This window comes from Dendropsophus ebraccatus, chromosome 6 (assembly GCF_027789765.1).
Source record: "Dendropsophus ebraccatus isolate aDenEbr1 chromosome 6, aDenEbr1.pat, whole genome shotgun sequence".
NCBI classification, from domain to species: Eukaryota; Metazoa; Chordata; class Amphibia; order Anura; family Hylidae; genus Dendropsophus; species Dendropsophus ebraccatus.
In genome coordinates this window covers 99536926-99562777 of record NC_091459.1, presented here as the reverse complement: position 1 = coordinate 99562777, position 25852 = coordinate 99536926, and positions in this window count along the sequence as shown.

The window sequence follows — 25852 nt, the reverse complement described above, 5'->3', positions numbered from 1 at the left end:
GCGGTGTTGTCGTTTGGCTGGTCTCCCTGAGATCAGCGATGTGTTTCTCTTACAGGATGACACAGGCATAGAAGCTGCACCTGTGTCATCCGCGGTGGGTCCTGGCTATCAGTGATAGCTGGGGACCCGCTGCAACTCTCAGCATCAGAGCCGCGCTCTGGTGCTGAGAGTTAGCCCAATAGATACTGCGGTCTGCATGACCGCAGCATCTGTAGGGCTCCTGACTGAGAATTCTCTGTTCGGTGTCCATCGGGGCTCTGCAAAGTGATCGCAGGGCCCCGATGGTAGCCATGGAAACCGGAAGCCTCAGGCTTCCGGTTTCCTGGCTACGGAGGCCGGCGGGGGGGAGGGAAGACAAGGCGTGCGGCTGTACGCTCTGCCGCAAGCTCTGCCAGGAGCTCTGCCCCCTCCCCTCTCTCCCCTGCCGCTGTCACAAGATTCTGACAGCGTCAGGGGACAGAGGGACATCAGCTTATGGGATCATTATCATTAGTTGTCCCCAGCTATGGAAAAGGCCATTATCTCAGAGCTGTCCTAAGGATGTTACAGACTGTGCACTGGCTTAAACAGTGCATCTGACAACACTAAGGTCATTGTGAAGTAAATGTCACACAACATGTTTAAAAAATAAACCAGCTCAGTCATGTGACATACAGTATACTTAAACATGTCTCCCAATGTATGAGGGAAATGATGAAGTGAAATGTCACACTGCTCTTCAGCCACTGACGCACATCTGCCACCATTGACCTCCTTGATGCAGCACATGAAGAAGCTTGGCCTACAATTAAGAAGTACTTAGATGACACATATGGAATCCAAACCTGTCATGCAAGCCTGTTCATGTTATGACACTCGTGTGTCAACTCCTGACAGCTCTATTGCGATGTCACTACCCAGGGACAAGCCAATGGCTCTGCCTGTCCACAGGCTGACAGAGAACAACAAGTATACTTTAAATTCCTCACAAATAAACTTTACTTTTCTCATAATGTGCAAAGGGTTGAAGCTAAGATACTAAGGTCAAGTATCAGCAATGGAAAGTGGATGTATACAATGCTGCAATAAGAAATGTATGGGCTATGATTGATTTAGCGCCATCATTTTTCATATCATTGAATAGTAAGAAACAAAACTGTAAGGCCAAGTCAACATGACTTTGGCTGTCTGATAGCCGTCTTTAAGGACGGCCTTTATTTTGAGGCCAAATAACAGCTATTTCATAATGTTGGCCCTGATTGTAGAAATAGCTTGTACAAATCAAGTTCAGTATACTGAACTTAATGCCAACTTTACCTTAAGCCATACTAAAGCCCCTATTACACAGGGAAACCCAGCTGGAGCAAGTGAGTGCCAACCTATCAGGTCAGCAGCACTTGCTTGCTCCATGTTCCTTGCTCGCTGCCAGTGCTATTACACACGCTGACACTGAGTGGGTTTGTGCGGTGTGTGCAGGGGCGTAACTAGAAATGGCTGGGCCCCATAGCAAACTTTTGATTGGGCCCCCCACGCCCTCCCCCCCCCCCCGACTGACCACTAAACGGTCAAGTGAAGTCATAACTACATAACTGCTAGCTCTGGTCAGGAGAGCTTGCAGTAAAAGGGACATTTGCAAAACCCAGGAGACCAACAGGACCACCCGGTGCTGCAAATGATGACGGCTCAGGGGGCCCAGTGTATTGCAGGAGCAGGCCATGGGGTCCCCTGATGCGGCGGGCCCCATAGCAGCCACTATGGCTGCTATAGTTGTAGTTACGCCCCTGTGGGTGTGTGTGTGTGTGGGAGGGGCAGATGGCGGAGGGCGCTGGGAGCTGCCCTCCCCCACACCGCACAAACCCATTTAGTGTCAGCGCGCGTAATAGTATCCAGGGAGCCCATAGGAGATAGCGGAAGTCTGCTGCCGTCGCTCCGTTTACACGGAGCGACAGCAGCAGATTCTTGCCATTATGGTTGTTAATCTTTCAACATGTTGAAAGACATTGAAAGTCGTGCATGTCGGCTGATCGTTACCTTTTATTACACAAATCGATTATCAGCTGTAATGGCCGATAATCTGCCAAATACGGCCGATAATCCCTTTGTGTAATGTGTAATAGGCCCTAAATGTACTGTGCAGCACCTTCTGGGGAAAAAACTTAAGTTCCATGCCCAATACAAGTCTATAGATATGGAAATGTTTTTCAGATTGTAAATCCAACTGAACAGGACTGTTTGATTTACAATCTGGAACAGAAGATTGTTGCAAGTAAAATGATTTCTTTTACGTGCAAATCCTCCTATGTCCTCACTGATCCGTTCCCTGCCCTGGTTCATTGCCTGTACAGTACATGCTCTGCTGTAGTCTATTACCAGAAATGTAGTGTTTACATGAAATATTCCAGGGGGGATTTACATGTGGCATCATTTTACACAACGGACAAATCTGCCACAAAATCTTCGAATACAGATTTGCACCAGATTCCTGCAGATTTCACGCTTTACAATGAATCCTTTCTCATTCGTACAAAGTTTAATGGCTATTAAAAGATTATTTCATTGTAATATTTTCTATGGAAGCTTCTGAGGGAAGGTCATGCGGGGCTACAGCGGGAAACGGTTAGGGATGTAATCTGCTTCTTCTATGTGGTTGTTCCAAGTTACCTTTTGATGCTTTTGCGCATAAACAGTATGTTACTTGTGGTTCTTAAGACATCATTGTAATCTTGTGTCACTTTTCCAACCATTTAATGAGAGAGCCAGCAATTCACTTTGCTCGCAGACAAAAATAACTGAAGCTGTGAGGATATGTTTGACTTGGCAGAGATCTGCTTTGCATTCTCAGCTCTATAGTACCAATCAGGCTTATGGACTTCTGCCAAACTGTAATATTTCCTTTTGCTGTTGTTCATAAAGGCATTCAGGAAAACAATTGAGCACAATGAGGGCCTTCCTGTTCCGGCAAGCGTGTGAACCACCCAGTAAACTTGGAATGAGTCATCCAAAGGAACTGTGAATTCCCTTTCATTTGCAAATGGGCCCTCTCTGCAGCAGCTGCAGCTATTTGGAAAACATTGGACTCTAGATGTACCAGAGCTTAGACGACTTCAATATATTCATCTTTTCACAATCAATTTCCTCCTTATGTAATAAGAACAAAGATACAAAGAGTCTAATGCATCATTAAAATTATATTTTTAAACAATGGTGTTATATAATGCAAGAGTCAGTAAATAGTAAAGAATCCATGATCCATTGGTTAGATACGGCCGCTACTGTGCAGGGAAGTTTACACATATCTGAGTCGTAGCTACAGTGTGCAGGAGCCCAGAGCAAGGATTCTGCACAGTTGTTTGTGGAGTGAACGGCAGTTTTGCTGGCACGCCAAAATTAGAATTCAGTTTAGCTCAGACAACAAGCAAATACTCCGTCAGTGGCATACACCAGATTTTCTCAAGAATTAGCTACAATTTAGAATCGAATACTTATCACAGCTGGACAAAACCACATAAAGAAAACACGTTTCAGTGTCGGACTGACACCTTCATCAGGTATGCCCTACAAAGATACCCGTCTGGTCTTTATGTTTATTTTTTTACCATAATAGACCTTGTTTTATCATTTTGGATACACTTTGTGGTGTCCTACTACCCTATGCCAGGGTATCATTTAGGCTTCATTGTTTTAACTTGGTTTGCCCTGGAAAAAAATATTACACTTAGAGGATAGTCAGCCTTTTTTCTTTTTCTTTTAATTTTTCTATAATTATACAAATTACAGATATGATACAAAACCTGTAATACTTAATAGAAAACAGCAATATTTTGACACTAGGCTCTGTTGTGGAATCTAGGGGATTCCTTGGTTACCTTGGTCTCCTTCCTTGCCTCCTGCAAGGATGGCTGGACTTGCCTATATAATCTAAGGCTCTAAGGAGAAGCAAGGCCCAGGAGTAGAACTTTAATTATTAGAAAAGGTACTCGGGGGAAGGGGAGGAGCCTATTCAGAAAAAGCGCTGTTGTGACTAGGAGTAGATCTACTGTACAAGTAAAAGTGAATAGTCTGACTCTGTGTGTTTTAGGAACAATACTTCCAAAGCACAGTACAAGAGGTTAATCCAGTGGTGTGGTCAGGAATTGCGCTCCTGCAGTGTATTTAGTTAAGGGACGGCACTGATGGGAATGTGACACGGTTTCCTTGATGAACGGCTCCTATACCAGTGGTGTCATTTAGAAAATAGAAGAGTCAGTGAGCCAGACCAATCACAGGTGACACCAGCATCACATGCTCCCACAATAAAGGAGATTTAAACAGCAGTCTGCTAATGACAGGCACCCGTGAACTCGTCGCTAGCGTTCTGTGTGCATTACTCCTTCATCCATTTTGACTTCCTGCTCATGTTTCTGACTTCTGCCTCCGGATTATGTTCTGGTACAATGAAATCTTCTGTGTCCACCCCTTCTGGCGTTCCTCTCCCGGCTTTTCGATCCCTTCGATGTGTTTCTGGTATTAGTTTTCTGTTTTCACTTTGACTTTTGTATTTTCAATACTTGACAAACAGGCTAAGACTGAAACTGATCACTTTGCTTCCCCTGACTTCCCGTGCACCTAGTAAGAATAGAGACCATTGCCCACTATTTCCTTAAAATAGAAAATCAGGCCTGAGGGTTTATGTTGTATGACGATTAAAGTGTTCCCCTGGCCCACCTATGAGAGTTTGGGTTGTAATGACTGTGTAGTAGCGCCTCTATTCAGTACAGATCAGTACTGTACTATTCTTTACCTGTGCCAAGATGCACTGATCCTTTGCACACCAGGTGAGCTTGGCTCCATTATTTTTCTAGTACCCTTTGTGTGCTATACAGGACTCTCAGTAGTTCTCTGTGCTTCACAAAGCAGTACATTGAGATAGCAATCCGTGCCGCAAATACGGGTCCGCACTATGACCACTAGTGGATTTTAATAGATCCGTTTGGGGTCCAAGGCCTCTCAAACAATCATACTTTCAGTGGCTTTTTTACCTTGATTTTGCACAAATCATGCGTAAACAGCCCGGGGCCTATGGTAAAGTTAATCCACCCCTGACTATGACCTGTGCTTTTTTTTTTTGCTGCAGGATCGTGGCCCCATACACATGTACGTACAACTAAACAAGGCCATTGAAATACATTGGTCCATGCTCTTTGGACTTGTGAATAAGACCTTACAAAAGAACACTTTATTGACGGTATTCAGTCATAATGATGAAAGATGTAACTGACTTATTTAGTATCTAAAAAACACTGGAACTAAAAGAGGCCCACTGACCCAAAGACTTTTTTTTATAATTCTCATATTCTGTAGTAGATCTTAGTGTAATAACATTTATCTGGACTATTACAATTCACGAATGTGAGAGTATAATAAATCTATGGGAAAGTATACAATAAAAAACAGTAACCTACATCTATCTAGATTATCAGGACAACACGTTAATATGGTATGATGACTCATTACAGTCACATTATTATGATTCACTGCAGTCACATTAACTTGACCTAAAAGGCGTTTTAATCCACATCCCAAGCATCAATGAAACATTGTCTAATGTCCTAGATGTCACATGGAGTCATGTCAGTGCCCCAGTAACAAATCCGTAAAAAACAAATATATAAAACAAATCTGTAAAAACTAATTTCGAAAATGTCATGTTACAAGCATGTGACTGAGCTAGGATGGACAGATCACATGAAATAGTGAAACAGCAAAGACTGTAAAAGGTATTGTAAAATCCCTGTAAGCACATAAGGTAGTATTGTGGCAGTACCATAGCTGTTTACATATTTGGTGTATAATGTATTCTATATACAGTCAAGGCTGCTGTTATTGGTATCGGAGCTGATATAGAAACTCAGTTTTACCTGAAAGATATTCAAGGATGGGTTGGAAACTTTGCAGCAGCGCAGATTCCTTATTCTCAATAATATCAGGCAACTCAGAGAGGTCAGGCCTGCATCGGTCATAGTGATGGTACTGTATGTATTAGTGAGTCACTTTATAAAGGTGGGAAAACCCTTTTATTAATAAGTCCATTCATTATGACAATCCCAAAAAATGACTGATAGGTGGCAAATGAGAAAACCTGCATGTGGCTGACAGCCTTAAAGGGGTTATCCAGCAAAACTCCTTTTCTTTCAAATTAACCAATTTCAGAAAGTTATATAGATTTGTAATAAAAATTCAAGTCTTCCCATACTTCTTAGCTGCTGTATGTCCTGCAGGAAATGTTGTTTTCTTTTCAGTCTGGCACAGTGCTCTCCCCTGCCACCTATGTCCAAGACAGGAACTGCCCAGAGCAGTAGCAAATCCCCATTGAAAATGTCTCCTCCTCTTGAAAGTTCCTGTCTCGGACAGAGATGGCAGCAGAGAGCACGGTGTGAGCCTGAAAAAGAAAAAGAAAACAACAACAACAACAACATTTCTTTTAAGACAAACAGCAGCTGATAAGTACGGAAAGACTTGAGATTTTTAAATAGAGGTAAATTATAAATCTATAGAACTTTCTGAAAAATAATTTTTGCTGAATTACCCCTTTAACACAATACTCTGCTGTCGGGGACTGTGTTCCCCTTTAACTGGGAATGACATGTCACCCCAGTACAAGGGAAATCAGCAATAAAAAAATATTTTATAGATCTAAAATTCCCTATCCAATCTCAATTATGATATCTTGGAGGCACAATATTAAAAATAAAAAAGTAGATACAAATTTTGTACAAATACAAAAAGATTATTTGAATACCCCAAAATACAAATTTTTAGCCTTTAAATCTGCACCTACCAAGCAAAAATCTCTAAATGTGCCATGAAGGCCTGGTCTAACAGTGATTCATCTTGACATGATTTATTTATCATTGACCACTAGAAATATTTTTTTTTTCTATTTGAGATGGCCCTGAGAAATGCATCTTCTATTTTCCAATCCATATTAGTACAAATACATTGTACCAAAGCAAGGATCAATTATATTCGCTTAGCGTCATTCAGCTATGATGTAGTATAGTTGTAATTATATGGAAAGAAATATGATATTGGCTATGTTTCGCATAGCAAATCATTAGTGCTATGTATTAGCTATAGCCCAACCTTTCACTGTGGAATATCATCGCTATATATAACCTACTTACGTCTTTACTTGCGTTTACTGTCCAATATTATAAAAATAGCCCTTTCATTTCTTTGTCATATGATAACTTAGGATACCTCTCAATTTGCACACATGGTCTTATGACATACAGTTTAAAAATGCCACACAGGCTCACGTGAAGGATTGTATTCATTGACTGCTTTAGTAAAGACTATAAATATCACTTGTTATTAACTGCACAATAAAAGGCTCTGCTCTAATAAACTACATCATCATTGACTTTAAGCCTGAATGAAGGAAACATTTAATTTCCAGGGCAAGAGTTTGTAAACAGTCGTCTATGCCTGTAATAACTCTTCTAGCTGTGGCCTGTTGTACTTGTATAAGAAATGTGCAGATTACCATTTAAGACCTCAAGCTTTTGAGTACCAAGGCAAAATCCACTTACAATTTCTCATTTATAACACTAGTGTTATACCATCAGGTACATTCTCTTTAAGTATTGCCCATGTATAGAATGGCATCGGCGTGGGAAAGCCGTTTCCGCGGTCCTTCTTTCGAACTGCGGTCCAGTTCCTGTGTACGGCGCCGTGCTATTCACGGGTGCCGGGCCAGGGCTGAAGCACTGGAGGCGAAAACCCCCACCCCTCTATGATGTAGCTATTAGAATCAATGGAGCCGCGTCATAGAGCGGCGGGGTTTCTGCCACTGGGGGTGGGCAGGCCGGCCTGTAGTGCTTTAGCCTTGGCCCGCTACTAGTGAATAGAACTACTACCCCGGGTTGGCGCCGTTTTATACGTGGGCAAAACTTAAAGTGAATGTACCTGATGGTACATTTGCTATAATTCCTTTTCAGCTCTATCATGATGGGTTTACTTTTATATATGTGTTAGTGAGGAATCTGCAAAGATGAAATGGCTGATAGAAGTCCTTTAATGGCCAAAAATGCTTTTACTCCTCATGTATAATTAAAATGACAATTATACTAATGTATACCCTTGCAAGAGTTGACAATGTTATTTTAGTTTGTCTCATTGCTATTGTTGAGTCCCTTCCATGCTGCACAGCTATTTCTCATTCTCTCCACTTCAAGAAGAGGAGAACCAGGACTGAGATGTTTGTCAGTAGTACACACACATGCACTTCCTCTCTTAGTTGCCTAGTCAATCACAGAAAACTATTAGTCTTTACTACTATGCCACAGCATAGTGCTTGTGAAAGTGGTGAAAGTGCACTGAACAGGCAGGCATTTAGATTGCATGTGGAGAAGTAAAGGGTTCACTGATGCACTGCGTTTGCAAGGCAAAGGCACTGTGTGAGCAGAAATGCAATACGCAGCAGCAGCAGCTAGGGGCATTCCCATCTGGACTAAAATAGTTATACTTGAAGGGCTTATCAAGTTAAATACTAAGCAAACTTGCCTCCTTTTCCTGATATGCTGCTCTTTCCCTGCCATTGTTGACGGCTCATTGTCTAGGTTACCAGCTACAATTCTGCTATTCTGCTATAGAAATATAGTGTACATACGCTATATAATACATAAAAAATTTATACCATAGCTGTTTACACCAGGGATAGCTACCCAAAACTTTATATTTGTAGTCAGAGATGAGAAGGAAGTCTTGATTTACCTTTATGGATCAGATTATGAGCAGACTCAATTTGCACGTTCGCCGACGAGACTCTCTTAGGCTCTCTCCTGCTCATATAGATGTAGTAGAGTTGACAGTCAGAGTCATAACTAGGGATGAGCGAACCGAACCGTAATGAACCAGATTCGTTACAAACTTTGCAAAAAGTTCCGTTCGTCACCGAACCGAACTTTGAGAAAGTTCGTAACGAATCTGGTTAAAATAACAATAACAAATAAAATCAAAGACATCTTTAAAAAGTGATGCAAACACCTCTGGAATGCATCTGGGAAAGCAGGGAAACAGTATTAGAGGAATTGGCATTACGGGGTCAGCGATCCTCTGCAATAATGCAGATGCCTCTAATGGTTAATATATTTAATTAATAGAACATATTTTCGTTGTAATAGAGTCACTTTCGTTGTTCAATAATTTAATTAAAACGATTCCATCACTGTGCAATTAAATATACTGTTAAAATAAATATATATATATATATATATATAAATAAATGTATACTTATATATATATTCATTTTTTTACAGTATATTTAATTGCACAAGTATGGATTTGTTTAAATTAAATTATTGAACAACGAAAATGTGTTTTATTAATTAAATATTAATTATTACAGGAAGCTCTATTAAGCCGTTAATTCATATTCCCGGTAAAAAGAGCTCACTGTAATATTTAATACTTTACTTTAATTAAAACATCAAATGTTTCTTCTAATTATGCTATCACAATAGCATTATTAGAAGAAACATTTTGAATCATATGTGCGCTCAGCTGATTGCAATGCATCCTCCCTTAACCCCTTGGGGGCCAGACTGTAAGCAGCGATCTGTAAAGATGCTGCATACTGTAAGGTGCACAACACCGCTCACAATGATGGGTGTTGTGCTCCTGTTTGTGTGTTTCTCCCTTTTTGTTTTTCAGATATCGGTATCCTGTGGATTACGTCGGATTCGGTGGACTACAACGATGACCAGCGGTTGTTTGGATTTTTTTTTTTTTTAAATAAAATGGTCAATGAGGGGTGTGGGGGTGTTTTTATTTGAATAAAAAATTTTTTTCTTTTGTGTCTTGTCTTTATTTCTTTACTTTATAGACTTAGTAGTGGAAGCCGTCTAATAGACGGAATCCATTACTAAGTCGGGGCCTAGTGTTAGCCGGTATAAAATGGCTAACACTAAACCCCCATTATTACCCCAGTACCCAATGCCACCAGGGGAACTGGGAAGAGCCGAGTGCCAGTGGTCCCAGAGCGTCAAAATTGGTGGACTGGGGCGGCAGCAGGCTGGTAATATTTAGGCTGGTGAGGGCCTAAACCAATGGCTCTTCCCACCCTGGTGTTACCAGGCTGCTGTCACTTGGTTTTTAACCCGGCTGGTTATGAAAATAGGGGGAACCCTACTCGTTTTTTTTTTTAATAAATAAATAATTTTAAAAAAACGCGTAGGGTTCCCCCTATTTTCATAACCAGCCGGGTTGAAAACCCAAGACACAAGTGAAATTTTTTTTATTCAAATAAAAACACCCCCACACCCCTCATTGACCATTTTATTTTAAAAAATCCAAACAACCGCTGGTCATCGTCGTAGTCCACCGAATCCGACGTAATCCACTGAATACCGATATCTGAAAAACAAAAAGGAAAAAACACACAAAAAACACACAATCCGGAGCACAACACCCATCATTGTGAGCGGTGTTGTGCACCTTACAGTATGCAGCATCTTTACAGATCGCTGCTTACAGTGTGGCACCCAAGGGGTTAAGGGAGGATGCATTACAGACTTAGTAGTGGAAGCTGTCTAATAGACGGAATCCATTACTAAGTCGGGGCTTAGTGTTAGCCGGTATAAAATGGCTAACACTAACGCGTTTTTTTTAAATTATTTATTTATTTAAAAAAAAAAAAAACGAGTAGGGTTCCCCCTATTTTCATAACAAGCCGGGTTAAAAACCAAGCAACAGCAGCCTGGTAACACCAGGGTGGGAAGAGCCATTGGTTTAGGCCCTCCCCAGCCTAAATATTACCAGCCTGCTGCCGCCCCAGTCCAGGAGCGCCAATTTTGACGCTCTGGGACCACTGGCACCCGGCTCTTCACAGTACCCCTGGTGGCATTGGGTACTGGGGTAATAATGGGGGGTTAGTGTTAGCCATTTTAACCGGCTAACACTAGGGCCCGACTTAGTAATGGATTCCGTCTATTAGACGGCTTCCACTACTAAGTCTATAAAGTAAAGAAATAAAGACAAGACGCAAGTGAAATTTTTTTTAATTCAAATAAAAACACCCCCACACCCCTCATTGACCATTTTATTTTAAAAAATACAAACAACCGCTGGTCATCGCCGTAGTCCACCGAATCCGACGTAATCCACTGGATACCGATATCTGAAAAACAGAAAGGGAGAAACACACAAAAACCACACAAACAGGAGCACAACACCCATCATTGTGAGCGGTGTTGTGCTCCTTACAGTATGCAGCATCTTTACAGATCACTGCTTACAGTCTGGCCCCCAAGGGGTTAAGGGAGGATGCATTGCATCCCCCTTAACCCCTTGGGGGCTAGACTGATGTCAGACTGCAACCATCCCAGCAAGGAAGGGGTTAAGTGAGCCCCCTTCCTTGCTGGGATGGGTGCAGTGCTGGGGAGCGGGTGGGGAGAGCTGTATACTCACCCCCATGTGTCCTCTTCGCTGGTCCGCAGCACAATGAAGTCACTGTGCTGCGGACTTGCTAATTATATTTGCGGTCAGCCGATCAGCTGAGCACACATATGATTCAAAATGTTTCTTCTAATAATGCTATTGTGATAGCATAATTAGAAGAAACATTTGATGTTTTAATTAAAGTAATGTAATAATTATTACAGTGAGCTCTTTTTACCGGAAATATGAATTAACGGCTTAATGGAGCTTTCTGTAATAATTAATATTTAATTAATAAAACACATTTTCGTTGTAATAAAATTAATTTCGTTGTTCAATAATTTAATTTAAACAAATCCATACTTTTGCAATTAAATATACTGTAAAAAAATAAATATATATATAAATAAACATTTAAATATACATAATTATTGAACAACGAAAGTGACTTTATTACAACGAAAATATGTTCTATTAATTAAATATATTAACCATTTGAGGAGTCGGCATTATTGCCGATTTGCCGGCAATTTTTTTTTTTCACTATTTTTGCACTTTTATTTTTTCCACTTTTTTCATTGTAATAGCAACTGCAACTACACGAAACTATACCCTATCAAACTCCCACTATTGTAGCTGCAATTATTCAGCTGTTATTGCAAGGTTCGTTTTCGGTTCGGTTCGTCAGAACCTGAACTTCAGGAAAGTTCGGGGGATCGAACCGAACCGAACTTTTCAAACGTTCGCTCATCCCTAGTCATAACGTATCAACAATATGTGTTAATTAACTGTATTTACAGAACAAAATGCTAAGGCCTCCACAACTTACTCTGTTTTATACTGGATCTCCCAGTTACCAGAGACAGAAATCCCCTGACAACAGGCTGTTGACAGCAAAAAAGGGAAACACCTAGGGGGAGATTTATCAAACATGGTGTAAAGTTAAACTGGCTCAGTTGCCCCTAGCAACCAATCAGATTCCACCTTTAATTTTCCAAAGAGGCTGTGGGGAATGAAAGGTGGAATCTGATTGGTTGCTAGGGGCAACTGAGCCAGTTTCACTTTACACCATGTTAGATAAATCTCCCCCCCCTAGTTTCCAAAACTTTAGGGTGTTTTATTGGAAATAGTCATATTTGGTAAATTAAGTGATGTACAAATATATTTGGAATCACACTGGCCATGAAATAGAGGAAAGTTATTTGAAACAACCTTGTCCACTTAAGTTCTAGACATGAAATCTGAAAATGATTAAAAATGAACATCATTGCTTTTACCCACCTCAAGTATGTTCACTAACTCGTGCCTTTTCTGTCAACAAATTTTCTTTTACTTATTTTTGCTTTGATAATAGATGCTCTGGCACCATGCTGCCACCTTCTCAGTAGAAACAATGACAGTGCCAAAACCAGGCCAAGGCAGTGTAACTTACCCTGATGATGCTTTAGAAGTTGATGATGATTTAGAAGTTTAGCAGAAACATGTAGGGTTAAAATGTTAATTAACTTAAAGAAGTGCTACTAGTTAGTGAAAATACTTAAGACATATGAAAGCAATGGTAGAACCAACTTGTAAGCCTGTTACCAAGCTAACAGTACAGAATCTGTCCTGTTAAATGCCCATGAGGAGTTTATTGGACTAGGCAATTGTTTAAGTTTTAAAGAAATCAATAAGTAATCTGATCTGTTTTAATCATCTTAATCCAGGCAGAACTTAGTTTATTCTAAGAGACAAATACCTTGGATATCTGTATCTGGATATACTATGCAAAATTCCAGCGATAAAGAACATAATACTAAGCAGTAGAAGAATGCACAAAACATAATATATACATTGCAGGCTACCAAGCTGAACAGTTGGCTAGTAATTCATCAGTGCATCCGTTTCCTAAATCAGTTCAGTGATGTGAAGAGTAGCCCAGATTTTTACATATAAATTACATTAACTCTCAGCAAAGCCGTTACTAGGTGTCAGATTATTTAATATTTTATGCTTGAAGATGAAGAAAGATGATTTTTCAAAAATACTATGAACTGACTCCTTTCTGAATCACGAGAAAGATGTGGACCATCGGCATAGTGAAAAAATGTTCTGGTTGATGTAATATCACATGATACACACATATACTTATGCATGAAAAAGTCAACATCTGTAAAGGAAATGTATTCTAAAAATAACACTGGCTTAGAAAATGTTGTTTTGTGGATTTGATGCTATTTTTTGGGGGCCTTAGGCACATGGTTGTACATAATTTACAAAAAAAAAAAAAAAAGCTATATGCTGTAAAACTTTGTCCAAGTGGGACAAGTTACAAATATTTCTGGGGGGTGCCTAATAACAAGTTACTTATTATTATTAATTTTTTTGGGAGGGGGCGGGGATTCCACCACTGTTTTGTTCTTACTGCTGGTCATTGTATGATATAAATTATATTTTATATCTAATCGTATAGATTTTTTAGTTTTATACTATATATAGTCTACTTTTGCACAATTAAATCATTGTTTATAGAAACCAAAATGGGCATAGTCACATTCCTAGAGCAATCCTTTGTTCTAAGGAATTTATAAAAAAAAATAAGACAATCACATCAGGTTCTTAAAGGGCGCTATGGATCCTTTCCAAAGAGTGTGCAATTCTCATCCTTAGAAAAAAAGATTCTGTTTTAGGATTGATGGACTCTTATCTATTTTATTAGAACAGTAATACAGGGTGATGCGTTTCGGCTCTCTAAACTTTAGTCTTCAGGCATAATCATAATATCACAAACACCTTTTTAAATATACACACTGGCTTTTGTAAAGTGCCTCCAGCTTTAAAACGTATCATCATATTATTTACAAGCTTACATACACGTATGAGATCATCTTCTATAATGACTCTCTACAACTTCCTAGTCGTTTTTATAAGTTGTTTCTAAAAAAAATAAACATATTATGTTGGGCTGGACATAGACTCGAATCCTTACCATGTCAAAATGGTTAGTATGCCAATACAAACAAACAAAACAAATAAAAACCATTAAAACAATCATGCTGACATCCTCAGTAGAGATGATCGAACATCGGGATTTTTCAGATTCGATCGAACTCGAACCTTCTTGAACCTTCGTCCTTTGAGTCATGATGCCTTCCCGTTCCATGGGGCAGGGGGAGACAGCCTGAGTACCGTCTGGAAAACAGGGATACAGCCTAGGTAATAGGCTGTATCCCTGTTTTCCAGGCAGTGCTCGGGCTGTCTCCACCTTCACCACGGAACTGAAAGGCATCGGGAATCAAATGACGAAGGTTCGAGTTTGATGGAACCTGAAAATTCCCGATGTTTGATCATCTCTAATCCTGAAGAGCAGAGGTGTAGTCACAATAAATACATTAAGCCTGTTTAATGTGGCTTTCCAAATGTATAACATTTACAATAATATTTATCTTTCTGTGGATAGGCCATCCATGTCTGTCATCAATGTCTGTGTACGATTGACAGTGTAGAATCCCCTCTAAACAGCTAATCTGGGGGTTCCAGGTGTCACCTGTAAACAACCATCAATATTATTAACCCAGAAAGTTTAGGAAATCTATTTAAGCAGATCTTATTTGTACAACCATCTATTGTGTTACACAAGGGGTGATACATTTAATTCCTTGTGATTTTTTATGCAGTTCACCAATCAGTATAAATAAAACTATACCTTTGAGTATATATATTTAATATTTTTGTACTGTAGGAGGATTGAGTTTTTTTAAAGTAAAAATGCATTATGCTTTTACTATGTTTTTGTAAATTTCTTTATTCCGTCCACCATGTGTAATCTTCCAATTACGTGTATAATATACTGCAATATTTCTTTACGGCAGTGTATTAATGCCTACTAAGACAGACTGTCTTGATAACCCACTGGCACTCTGTGCACAGTATAGAAGAGAAATAGCAAGAAGCTACTGTTAGAGAGGCAAGTAGGGAAATGGTTGGGAGGTTGTGGGAAAAGAGAGAAGCCAAAGATGTTTGTATGGCAAACTATAGAGATGAGTCATAGCTGGAAGAAGCAACATAGCACTGTAAAAGATATCAACTATGAGTCACTGGATGTAATTGCACTGTAATTACTTATTCAGTCTGCAGAGCCTGTATAGAGTAGATTAGGATGTGCTTCTGCAGTTGAAAACATATATTACCTGGGTTAACGGTCAATAGAAGTGTTTTGAACCCCCTTGGTCTGAACCCCTTGCTATGTAATTCTCAGTTATCTACCAATCAGTTTTGCTTTTGCTGCACATAGGTAGGGTGTTCCCGACAGACAATTGTGCCGAGTACTTACCCATCTAATACCGGACACTACAAGCTTCTGGGCCCCAGTACAAAATCTATAAAAGAGCTTCCTGACTACTGTGTGTCATTTATAATACTGCCGTAGAGCTTTCTGAGGCCCCAGGGCCAAGGTTTGACTGCTAAATCTATACCCCATATAACTTTTGCCCTGCATACAGATGTGTTTTATTGTAGGCATAAATAGGAATGACATATGATTATCACAGAAAACTTGTATTGTTTTAACTGCACCATTAAAATATATACAGTACAATATGAAATGAGTTGGACAATTCTCTCTGTGTAGTAAATGTAAAAAAGTATGTGGGTTAAAGGTTACATAGTAAAATATATGCATGAAAATTCAGGACAACTTTTGTGCTGAGAAAATCCCTATATATTAGTCAATGTTTTGGTAACACATCTTTTTCCTTTTTTGTGGTTTGGCTTGCTGTCAATAAGTTTATGTCATAAGATACAACTGTAAGCAAGCCAGAAAACTCTGAAATAACCTTCAAAGGAATGAAAGCCTCGCTGTTGCTCAATTTCCATCCTTAAAGTGGAGAAAACCTTTTCGAGATGAACCATTACAGTGATTGTCATCTGGGGAATGTGCCTGAACTGCTTCATTTATGTGTTTTAGTAAATACTGTACATGTTTTAACTTCCCCTTATGAAAAGAACATTTTTATGCCTCAGAATAATTGGTTGTCTAAAGAGCCCAAACACAAACTTGCTGAATCTAACTCCATTTTGCACAGTATGAGCGTTGTGTCAGAATATATTTGACAAACATCACCATTCTGTCTGTGATTTCCCCAAATCATGTCAAAATGTTGTTATTTTACAGCAATTAATAGAAAAATGGTGGGAAAATCGCTGCAGACAAAATGCAACAAAAATGCCTTAGGCTATGTTCACACATCGTAAGTTTAGTATTAATCACAGCCGTTGTTACCGATTTGCAACAACGGCCATGATGAATACTAAACTGCAAGTAGAGTGAATCCCGGCTGGAGGGTATACACATAGTACACGCTCCGGTCAGGATCTCCATTGTGTGTAGCGGGGCATGACAAATGAACCTGCTGATATGCCCCACAAGCTTAGGGCTGTGAATCATTATTTTCTTCTCCCCCACATTCTAGAGATATGCTCTAATGGCCTCTATGCTAATTAGGGGCTTAAGAGCATTTGGGGCGTCACCCGACAACCTGGAGCGCCAGCTCGGCCCGCCCAGTCTGCCCTCTCCTGTGCCACCCACTATGCATATATGAATATGCATAGTGGGTGGCCCGGAGCAACCCCCTCGGCATGCCCAGATCAACCCTCTCCTGTGCTACCTAGCCGGCCCCCTTCCTGTGCTGCTCACTATGTGGCATGGGAGGGGGCGGGCTGGGCAGCACGGGAGGGGTTGTGCTGAGCGCGCTGAGGGGGGTTGTTCCGGGCCACCCCCTACGCATATTCATATATTCATAGTGAGCGGGAGGGGTGGCACGTGAGAGGGTGGACTAGATGAGCTGATCTGGTGCTCCGGGCCGTTGAGTGACGCCCCAAATGCTCCCTATTAGCTAAGAGGCAATTAGAGCATATCTCTAGAATGCGGGGGAGAAGAAAATAATGATTTCTTTCCAGTCGGACACAGTGCTCTCTGCCACCACCTCTGTTCATGACATAAAATGTATAGAGAAGGAGAGGTTTTCTATGGGGATTTGCTACTGCTCTGGATAGTTCCTAACATGGACAGAGATGGCAGCAGAGAGCACAACGTCAAACTATAAAGAATACACCACTTCCTGCAGGACATACAGCAGCTGATAAGTACTGGAAAACTTAATTTTAACCAGAAACAATTTACAAATCTGTGGAACTATGTGGCAGCAGTTGATTTGAAAGAATTTTTCTTCCAGAGTATCCCTTTAACCCCTTGCCTCTAAAACCTGTTTTGGCCTTAATGACCAGGCTCATTTTTCAAAATCTGACCTGTCTCACTTTATGCTCTTATAGCTCAGTGATGCTTTAACGTATGCTAGCGATTCTGAGATTGTTTTTTCATCACATATGACACTTTATATTAGTAGCAAAATTTGGTCACTACTTTGTGTATTTTTTGTGAAAAACATCAAAATATCAAGAAAAATTTGAAAATTTTGCATTTTATGAACTTCTGAAATTCTCTGCTTCTAAAAAAGGAAGTCATAGCACATAAATTAGTTACTAAATCACATTACCAATATGTCCTCTTTATTCTGGCATAATTTGGTAAACATATTTTACTTTTTTAGGGTGTTACGGGGCTTAGAAATTTATGAGCAAATTATCACATTTTGTGAAAATTTCCAAAACTGATTTTTTTTAGGGACCAGTTCTTTTTTTAAATGGATTTAGAAGGCTTGTATACTGGAAACCCCCATAAGTGACCCCATTTTGGAAACTAGACACCTTAAAGAATTAATCTAGGGGTATAATGAGCATTTTAACCCTACAGGGGCTGGAGGAAAGTATTCACAATTAGGCCGTAAAAAAATCGAAAATTTAAATTTTATAAATAATATATACGTTTAGATTAAAGTTTCTCATTTTCAAAAGGAACATGAGAAAAAAAGCACCCCAAAATTTGTAACGCAGGTTCTCCTGAATACAACGGTACCCCAGATGTGGGCGTAAACCACTGTATGGGCACACAGCCGGGCTCAGAAGTAAAGGAGCGCCAATTAGCTTTTTTAATGCAGATTTTGCTGAAGAAGTTTCTGAGCGCCAGGTGCATTTGCAGAGCCTCTGTAGTGTCCGCAGAATAGAATCCCCCCAAAAGTCACCCAATTTTCGAAAGTACACCCCTCAAAGAAATCATCTTTGGGTAGGATGAGCATTTTGACCCCACATGCATTAGAGGAAAGTATTCAAAATTAGACAGTAAAAATAAAAAACACGAATTTTTCCAATAATATGTTTGTTTAGTTTGAAATTTCTCAATTTCACGAGGAACAAGAGAAAAAAAGTACCCCAACATTTGTAAAGAAGGTTCTCCTGAATACAACGGTACCCCATATGTGGGCATAAACCACTGTATGGGCACACAGCAGGGCTCAGAAGAAAAGGAGCGCCAATTAGCTTTTTTAATGCAGATTTTGCTGAAGAAGTTTCTGAGCGCCAGGTGCATTTGCAGTGCCCCTGTAGTGTCCGCAGAAGAGAAACCCCCCAAAAGTCACCCCATTTTGGAAAGTACACCCCTCAAAGAATTCATCTTGGGGTGTGGTGACCATTTTGACCCCACAGGTATTAGAGGAAAGTATTTAAAATTAGACAGTAAAAATGAAAAACTTGAATTTTTCCTATAATATGTTTGTTTAGTTTGAAATTTCTCAATTTCACGAGGAACAAGAGAAAAAAAGTACCCCCAAATTTGTAAAGAAGGTTCTCCTGAATACAACGGTACCCCATATTTGGGCATACACCACTGTATGGCCACACAGGAGGGCTCAGAAAGAAGGGAGCGCCAATTAGCATTTTCAGTTCAGATTTTGCTGAAGAAGTTTCTGAGCGCCAGGTGCGTTTGCAGTGCCCCTGTAGTGTCCGCAGAAGAGAACCCCCCCAAAAGTCCCCCCATTTTGGAAAGTACACCCCTCAAAGAATTCATCTTGGTGTGTGGTGACCATTTTGACCCCAAAGGTATTAGAGGAAAGTATTCAAAATAAGACAGTAAAATTGAAAAACTAGAATTTTTCCAATAATATGTTCATTTAGTTTGAAATTTCTCAATTTCACTAGTAACAGGGGAGAAGCTGCATGCCCAAATCTGTAATGCAGGTTCTCCTGAGTAGAACAGTACCCCATATGTGGGCATAAACCACTGTATGGGCACCCAGCCGGGCTCAGAAGGGAAGGAGCGCCAATTAGCATTTTCAGTGCAGATTTTTCCGAAGAAGTTTCTGAGTGCCAGGTGCGTTTGTAGCGCCCCTTTTGTGTCAGAAGAATAGAACCCCAGCAAAAGTCACCCCATTTAGGAAAGTACACCCCTGAAAGAATTCATCTTGGGGTGCAGTGAGCGGTTTGACCCCACAGGTATTAGAGGAAAGTATTCAAAATAAGACAGTAAAAATGAAAAACTCGAATTTTTCCAATAATATGTTTGTTTAGTTAAAAATTTCTTAATTTCACGAGGAACAGGAGAGAAAACGTACCCCAAAATCTGTAACGCAGCTTCTTCTGAGTAAAACGGTATCCCATATGTGGGCATAAACCACAGTATGGGCACACAGCCGGGCTCAGAAGGAAGGGAGCGCCAATTTGCTGGAGCAAAACCGCAGCTAGTAATAGTTATTAGAATAGCGCAGTTACTAAAATACAATAAAAAATGAGATTACAGGTAATGTGGGGTGGTCACGGGCAACCTGGTGTGGTCACAGGCAACCTGGGGTGGTCACGGGCAACCTGGGGTGGTTATGGGCAACCTTGGGGGGTTATGGGCAACCTGGGGTGGTTACAGAGAATCTGGGGTGGTTACGGGCAACGTGGGGTGGTTACGGGCAACGTGAAGTGGTTACGGGCAATGCGGGGTGGTTACGGGCAACATGGGGTGGTAACGGGCAACGTGGGGTGGTTACGGATAAACTGAAGTGCTTATAGGTAATCTTGGATGGATACCTGTAATTTGGGGTCGTTACAGGCAATCTGGCGTGGTTACGGGCAATCTGGAGAGGGTCACTGGCAATTTGGGGTGGTTAGAGGCAACGTGCGGTGGTTATAGGCAATGTGCGGTGGTCAGAGGCAACGTGCGGTGGTCAGGGGCAACGTGCGGTGGTCAGGGGCAACGTGCGGTGGTCAGGGGCAACGTGCGGTGGTTAGGGGCAACGTGCGGTGGTTAGAGGCAACGTGCGGTGGTTAGAGGCAACGTGCGGTGGTCAGAGGCAACGTGCAGTGGTCAGAGGCAACGTGCGGTGGTTAGAGGCAACGTGCGGTGGTCAGGGGCAATGTGCGGTGGTCAGGGGCAACGTGCGGTGGTCAGGGGCAACGTGCGGTGGTTAGGGGCAACGTGCGGTGGTTAGAGGCAACGTGCGGTGGTTAGAGGCAACGTGCGGTGGTTAGAGGCAACGTGCGGTGGTTAGAGGCAACGTGCGGTGGTCAGGGGCAACGTGCGGTGGTCAGAGGCAGCGTGCGGTGGTTAGGGGCAACGTGCCGTGGTCAGGGGCAACGTGCGGTGGTAAGGGGCAACGTGCGGTGGTTAGGGGCAACGTGCGGTGGTTAGAGGCAACGTGCGGTGGTTAGAGGCAACGTGCGGTGGTTAGAGGCAACGTGCGGTGGTTAGAGGCAACGTGCGGTGGTCAGGGGCAACGTGCGGTGGTTAGAGGCAACGTACGGTGGACAATGGCAACGTGCGGTGGTCAGAGGCAGCGTGCGGTGGTCAGGGGCAACGTGCCGTGGTCAGAGGCAACGTGCGGTGGTCAGAGGCAGCGTGCGGTAGTTACGGCCAATCTGGAGGGGGTCACTGGCAATTTGGGGTGGTTACGGTCAAGATGTGGTGGTTATGGGCAACGTGCGGTGGTTACATGTAATCTGGCGCGTTTACGGGCAACCTGCGGTGGTTACGGGCAAACTGGGGCGGATACGGGCAACCTGCGGTGGTTACCGGCAAACTGGGGCGGATACGGGCAACCTGCGGTGGTTACGGATAATCTGGGAGTAAACCGCAATTATTACTATAATAAAAAGTGTGTTTTATTTTGTTTGTATGTTTTTCACTTTTTCACATATACACTTTTTCACTTGTACTTTTTTCACTTTCATTTTCACTGTATTACTATGATTACTGTGATATTTTCTATCACAGTAATCATAGTTTAGTGACAGAGACCAAATTGGTCTCTGTCACTTTAAATTTTCAGAGCTAACTGCTTCTGACGCGCATGCGCACATCAGAAGCAGTCAGGACGTCGAGGAGGACGGAGCTCCAGGATCAGGTAACGTATGTGGGGAAGGGGGGGTGACTGGGGGATGGGGGTGACTGGGGGGGTGGGGGGCGACTTGGGGGGGGGGCACGGTGACACTTTTTATCCCTTGTCACCAATGATTTATGGTGACAGGGGATAAAAAGTGCCGGGCAGCACTGGGAACAGGCGATCGGCGGTATATAGTATATACCGCCGATCGCCTGTTACGGGACCCCACAGGGGGGTCCCCGATCACTGCCCCATGCTCTCCGCTACCTCCGGTGGCGGAGAGCATGGGGTTTTCATTCATTTTTTATTTCCATCGATGCGAACAAACATCGTTTATTCGCAGCGATGGGGGCGACCATCTTGGATTTGATGGCCGCCCGGGGAGGGGGGGGGGGTAGATATCGGCCACAAGGGGGCTGATCTGAGGTCTGATTAATACTTATTTCATTTCCCCCCACCGTGGATTCACGGTGGGGGGAGATGAAATGCAGCGGCGGCGCCGGTACTGGCGGATCGCCGCTATAACGGTAATAGCGGCGATCCGCCAGTACCGGGGGGGACAAGGAACTGCCGGGGGAGGAACTGTAGTGGCGGCGGGAGGAGGCAACATGCCACAGCCCCCTCCCGCCGCCCGATCGCCTCCCAATTAAAAAATATCCCCATAGACGCTGCGGTCGCATTGACCGCGGCGTCTATGGGGTTAACTGCCCGGGGGGAGCGCGGCTCCCCTCCGAGCAGAGGCAGCGGGAGGAGGCTATGTGACATAGTCTCCTCCCGCTGCCCGATCTCACCTCGGGACAGCGGGGGGAGGCAGGGAAGACATGACGTTTGGGAAACGTCATGTTGCGGGAACTACCTGCTTTACATGACGTTTCCCAAACGTCATTTTGCGGCAAGGGGTTAATGAAGGTTTAGACCAATTATTAGTTTTGGAGCACAGTGTTACAGCTAAAGCCTTTTGGTTGTCACACAACAGTTTTTTTGCAAAACAGCCACTGCAGTTTTTCAGGCTAATCCAAGTGGATCCAGAAAGAAACAGAAGTATGAGGCAACATTTAATAGATCGGCCGTCGTTTACTGAGCATTATGGCATTATGGGCTGACTATTGGGCGGAAAGGGCCGTATGGACATCGTTAGCCATGTCCGTGCAGCCCTTGCCTTTATTGTAAAATAATAAAGTATTAACTTACCTTACCACATTCCCTGGTCTCCTTGGGTCTTTCTCGGTCTCTGTGGCTGCAGCTCTGCCTTCTGTTCATGAAACTCTTTGAATGTATGTTATATTTTTTAATCCTTAATTTACACAACACTATTTTCATAATAAGTTTTCATCCTTGCCACTAAGTCTGCCAAGAAACTGATGCCATAGAAATCACTTCGCTAGTCTTATTGTTATCACTGGTGAGATTACAAGAAGGATGACTTATTCACTGGTCACAAAGCATGCCCAGAATGGTCTCCCATAGAAGTCAATGATTCATTTCCAGACTACGGGTTCTTATCGCCCATGTAGCTGCTGTAAATAATCAGAAAACTAAAAACAAATTTAAAAAAGCAAATATATTATCTAGTGTTAATTATAAAAAATAAAAAAAAACACATAGCCCTCCAAGAAAAAAAAAATCCCTCCATCTCTACTGTTATCTCCATTTTGATCCCATGTTGTGCTGTACTTTATTGTGTCTATGTTGCACAAGGACCTTGTTATTTAGACAATAAGTCTGAGGTCGACACGGCTGTTGTCATTGAGTGGGAAGGTCTGGGATGCAAAATTACCTAATAAAGCATGTTACATACAAAAGGAGGCCCCAATAAATGTGCAGATATCTGATTAAATTTAAGGCCATGTTCACATTCTGTAAAACATCAGCCATTCTGTGACCCGGCCAGATGATCTGATATTTATTTCTTTTAAATTGGGATGCGGGCGCATCCGTGTGTGCCCACATCCCAATTCGCCGCTGCACACAATGGACGCTCCATTGTGTGAACTGACAGGTTTTCTGCGCCCGCTATACATTGAATAGAGGCAGCAGAAAACTGACATGTCAGTTTCTTGCGGCGTCGCTAGCGATCCCGCCCTTGGTGTATACTATGTGTAAACATTCCGGCTGGGATTCACTTACTTAGCCTGCAGCACAATGTAGGTTCAGTAGTAATCACGGCCATTGTTGCAAATCGGCAAAAACGGTTGTGATTACTACTGAACTTTTGTGTGAACATAGCCTAAGATGTTAAAATGCATAGCAATTTGGCCACCTATGTATGAGGAACAGAGCTGATTGCAATGAAGACATTTTTAGAGCTTTTACATGAACAACTTTTTCTCTTGGTTTAATATGATTACAATTTAATAGCAGAGAAATGGAATCTAGAATTCTTTACCTTGGATTCCTTAAATGTATTTTTTTTCTATTAACTGTAAAATGGCAGCTGTGTTGTATATCATTATGGGTGCTAAAGGCATACGTAAGTGGCAATGCATACACTGTACTGCCCACCTGACCAGGCAAATGTACACAGTACTGTTTGTTGGCAGTAACCACAACTCAGATGGAAGGCATGGCAGGGTTCACCTCTTGTGATTGATGAGGTTCTGAACACACAGACCCCAACTTATCAGAATTTTTGATATTTTATTATAAATACACTACACTGGAACCTCTTTATTTACTTTTGCAATTTTGTTTTATTCCTTATTTGTTTTTAAAAGACCATACTGCTTTTATTTACTCCCCTTCACAGACATATGAGGTCTTATTTCTTGCAACACCAATTGAGCCCTCTCTGTACCCTCTTAACGATGGCATGACAGGTATACTCGTCATCTGTCATTAAGAGGTTAAAAGAGTACCTCTTGCAAGGGAATTTTTTTTACATATGCCCGGGAATGGGTTGTTTAATACTAAAATAATACTAATAAAGCACACTTACCTCCCTGGCTCCAGCGTCCCCCTCTCCACTATCTTGTCACTAACTTGTCTCGCTGTTAGGCTGCTTGCGTGTCCTGGGGTCATGGCATTGCAGGCCTTCCCAGCCAATCAGCGACCAAGGCAGGACACCAGAGGATGCAGGATAGCAGCAGCGGGGCACTGGAGCCAGGGAGGTAAGTATGCTTTATTATTTTAAAACCCATCCCTGGACATATGTTAAAAAATGTAATGTGCTCTGAGTATTCCTTTAAGGCAGGGCTTCTCAATTCCAGTCCTCAGGCCTCACCAACAAGTCATGTTTTGAGGATTTCCTTAGTATTTTACAGTTGATATAATTATACTCAGTGCATCAGGTATTATTACAACTGTTCTTTGTATGGGATATCCTCAAAACATGACCTGTTGGTGAGGCCTGAGCTCTGGAATTGAGAAGCACTGCTTTAAAGGAAAATGTATTACCTAATTGTTAGGAATATGACTTTGCGCTCCTCGGTCCATGCTGGGCGGTCGAGGAAGCGCTGAGCTTGTCTGTGCTTTTCTTTTTACTCTGTCTGAATTATGTTGTATTTGACAGCCACACCCGCTTTTCCTGGCAGACTCCTGGCAGTGCAGGGGTTACTGCTCTGCTTGATCTTCTCAGCTGAACTTGCTGCTGGGATCAGGGCTGGTCCAATCATCTGCTGGACTTAGTCTCTGATCCCAGATAAAAAGCAGCAAGTTTCTCCCTTCCCTGCTGACTATTAGAGTTCACTCGCCTGCTCAGCTCCCTGTTTAGTTCCTCTGATCTCTGTATTCTGGACCTTCTGCATCTGACCTCGACTATTCTCCTGTTTGCTGTTTTTGTACTTCGCCGCTCGACTGTTGCTGACCTGGTTTTTCTGACACCTCTTATTGTGTTTTGTTTGTCTGTCCGTGCTCTGTGTGTCGCACCTATTTAGTGTAGGGACCGACTCCGTGGTTGTCCGGGCCGTTTAGGGCCGTCCGTGGCAATTAGGCAGGGTCAGTGGGTGGGGTCAGCTCAGGGCTCACTGTCCGTGTCTTGTCAGACTGCCTTTGCCATGCTGACCATAACACTAATACTTTCTGATTGTGAATTTAAAATTAAAAAATTCAATTTTAGACATAATTATGGGGCAACCATCTTGTGTAAGCTGTTTTAATAGCTTTACAACAGTCCCCATGGACATAGACAACAATAAAGAACTTTTCCATTGACATAGATAGGAATTTTCCTGGGCATGTTGTGAACATAATTTATTGTCTCTATGTACTGGTGTCACCTT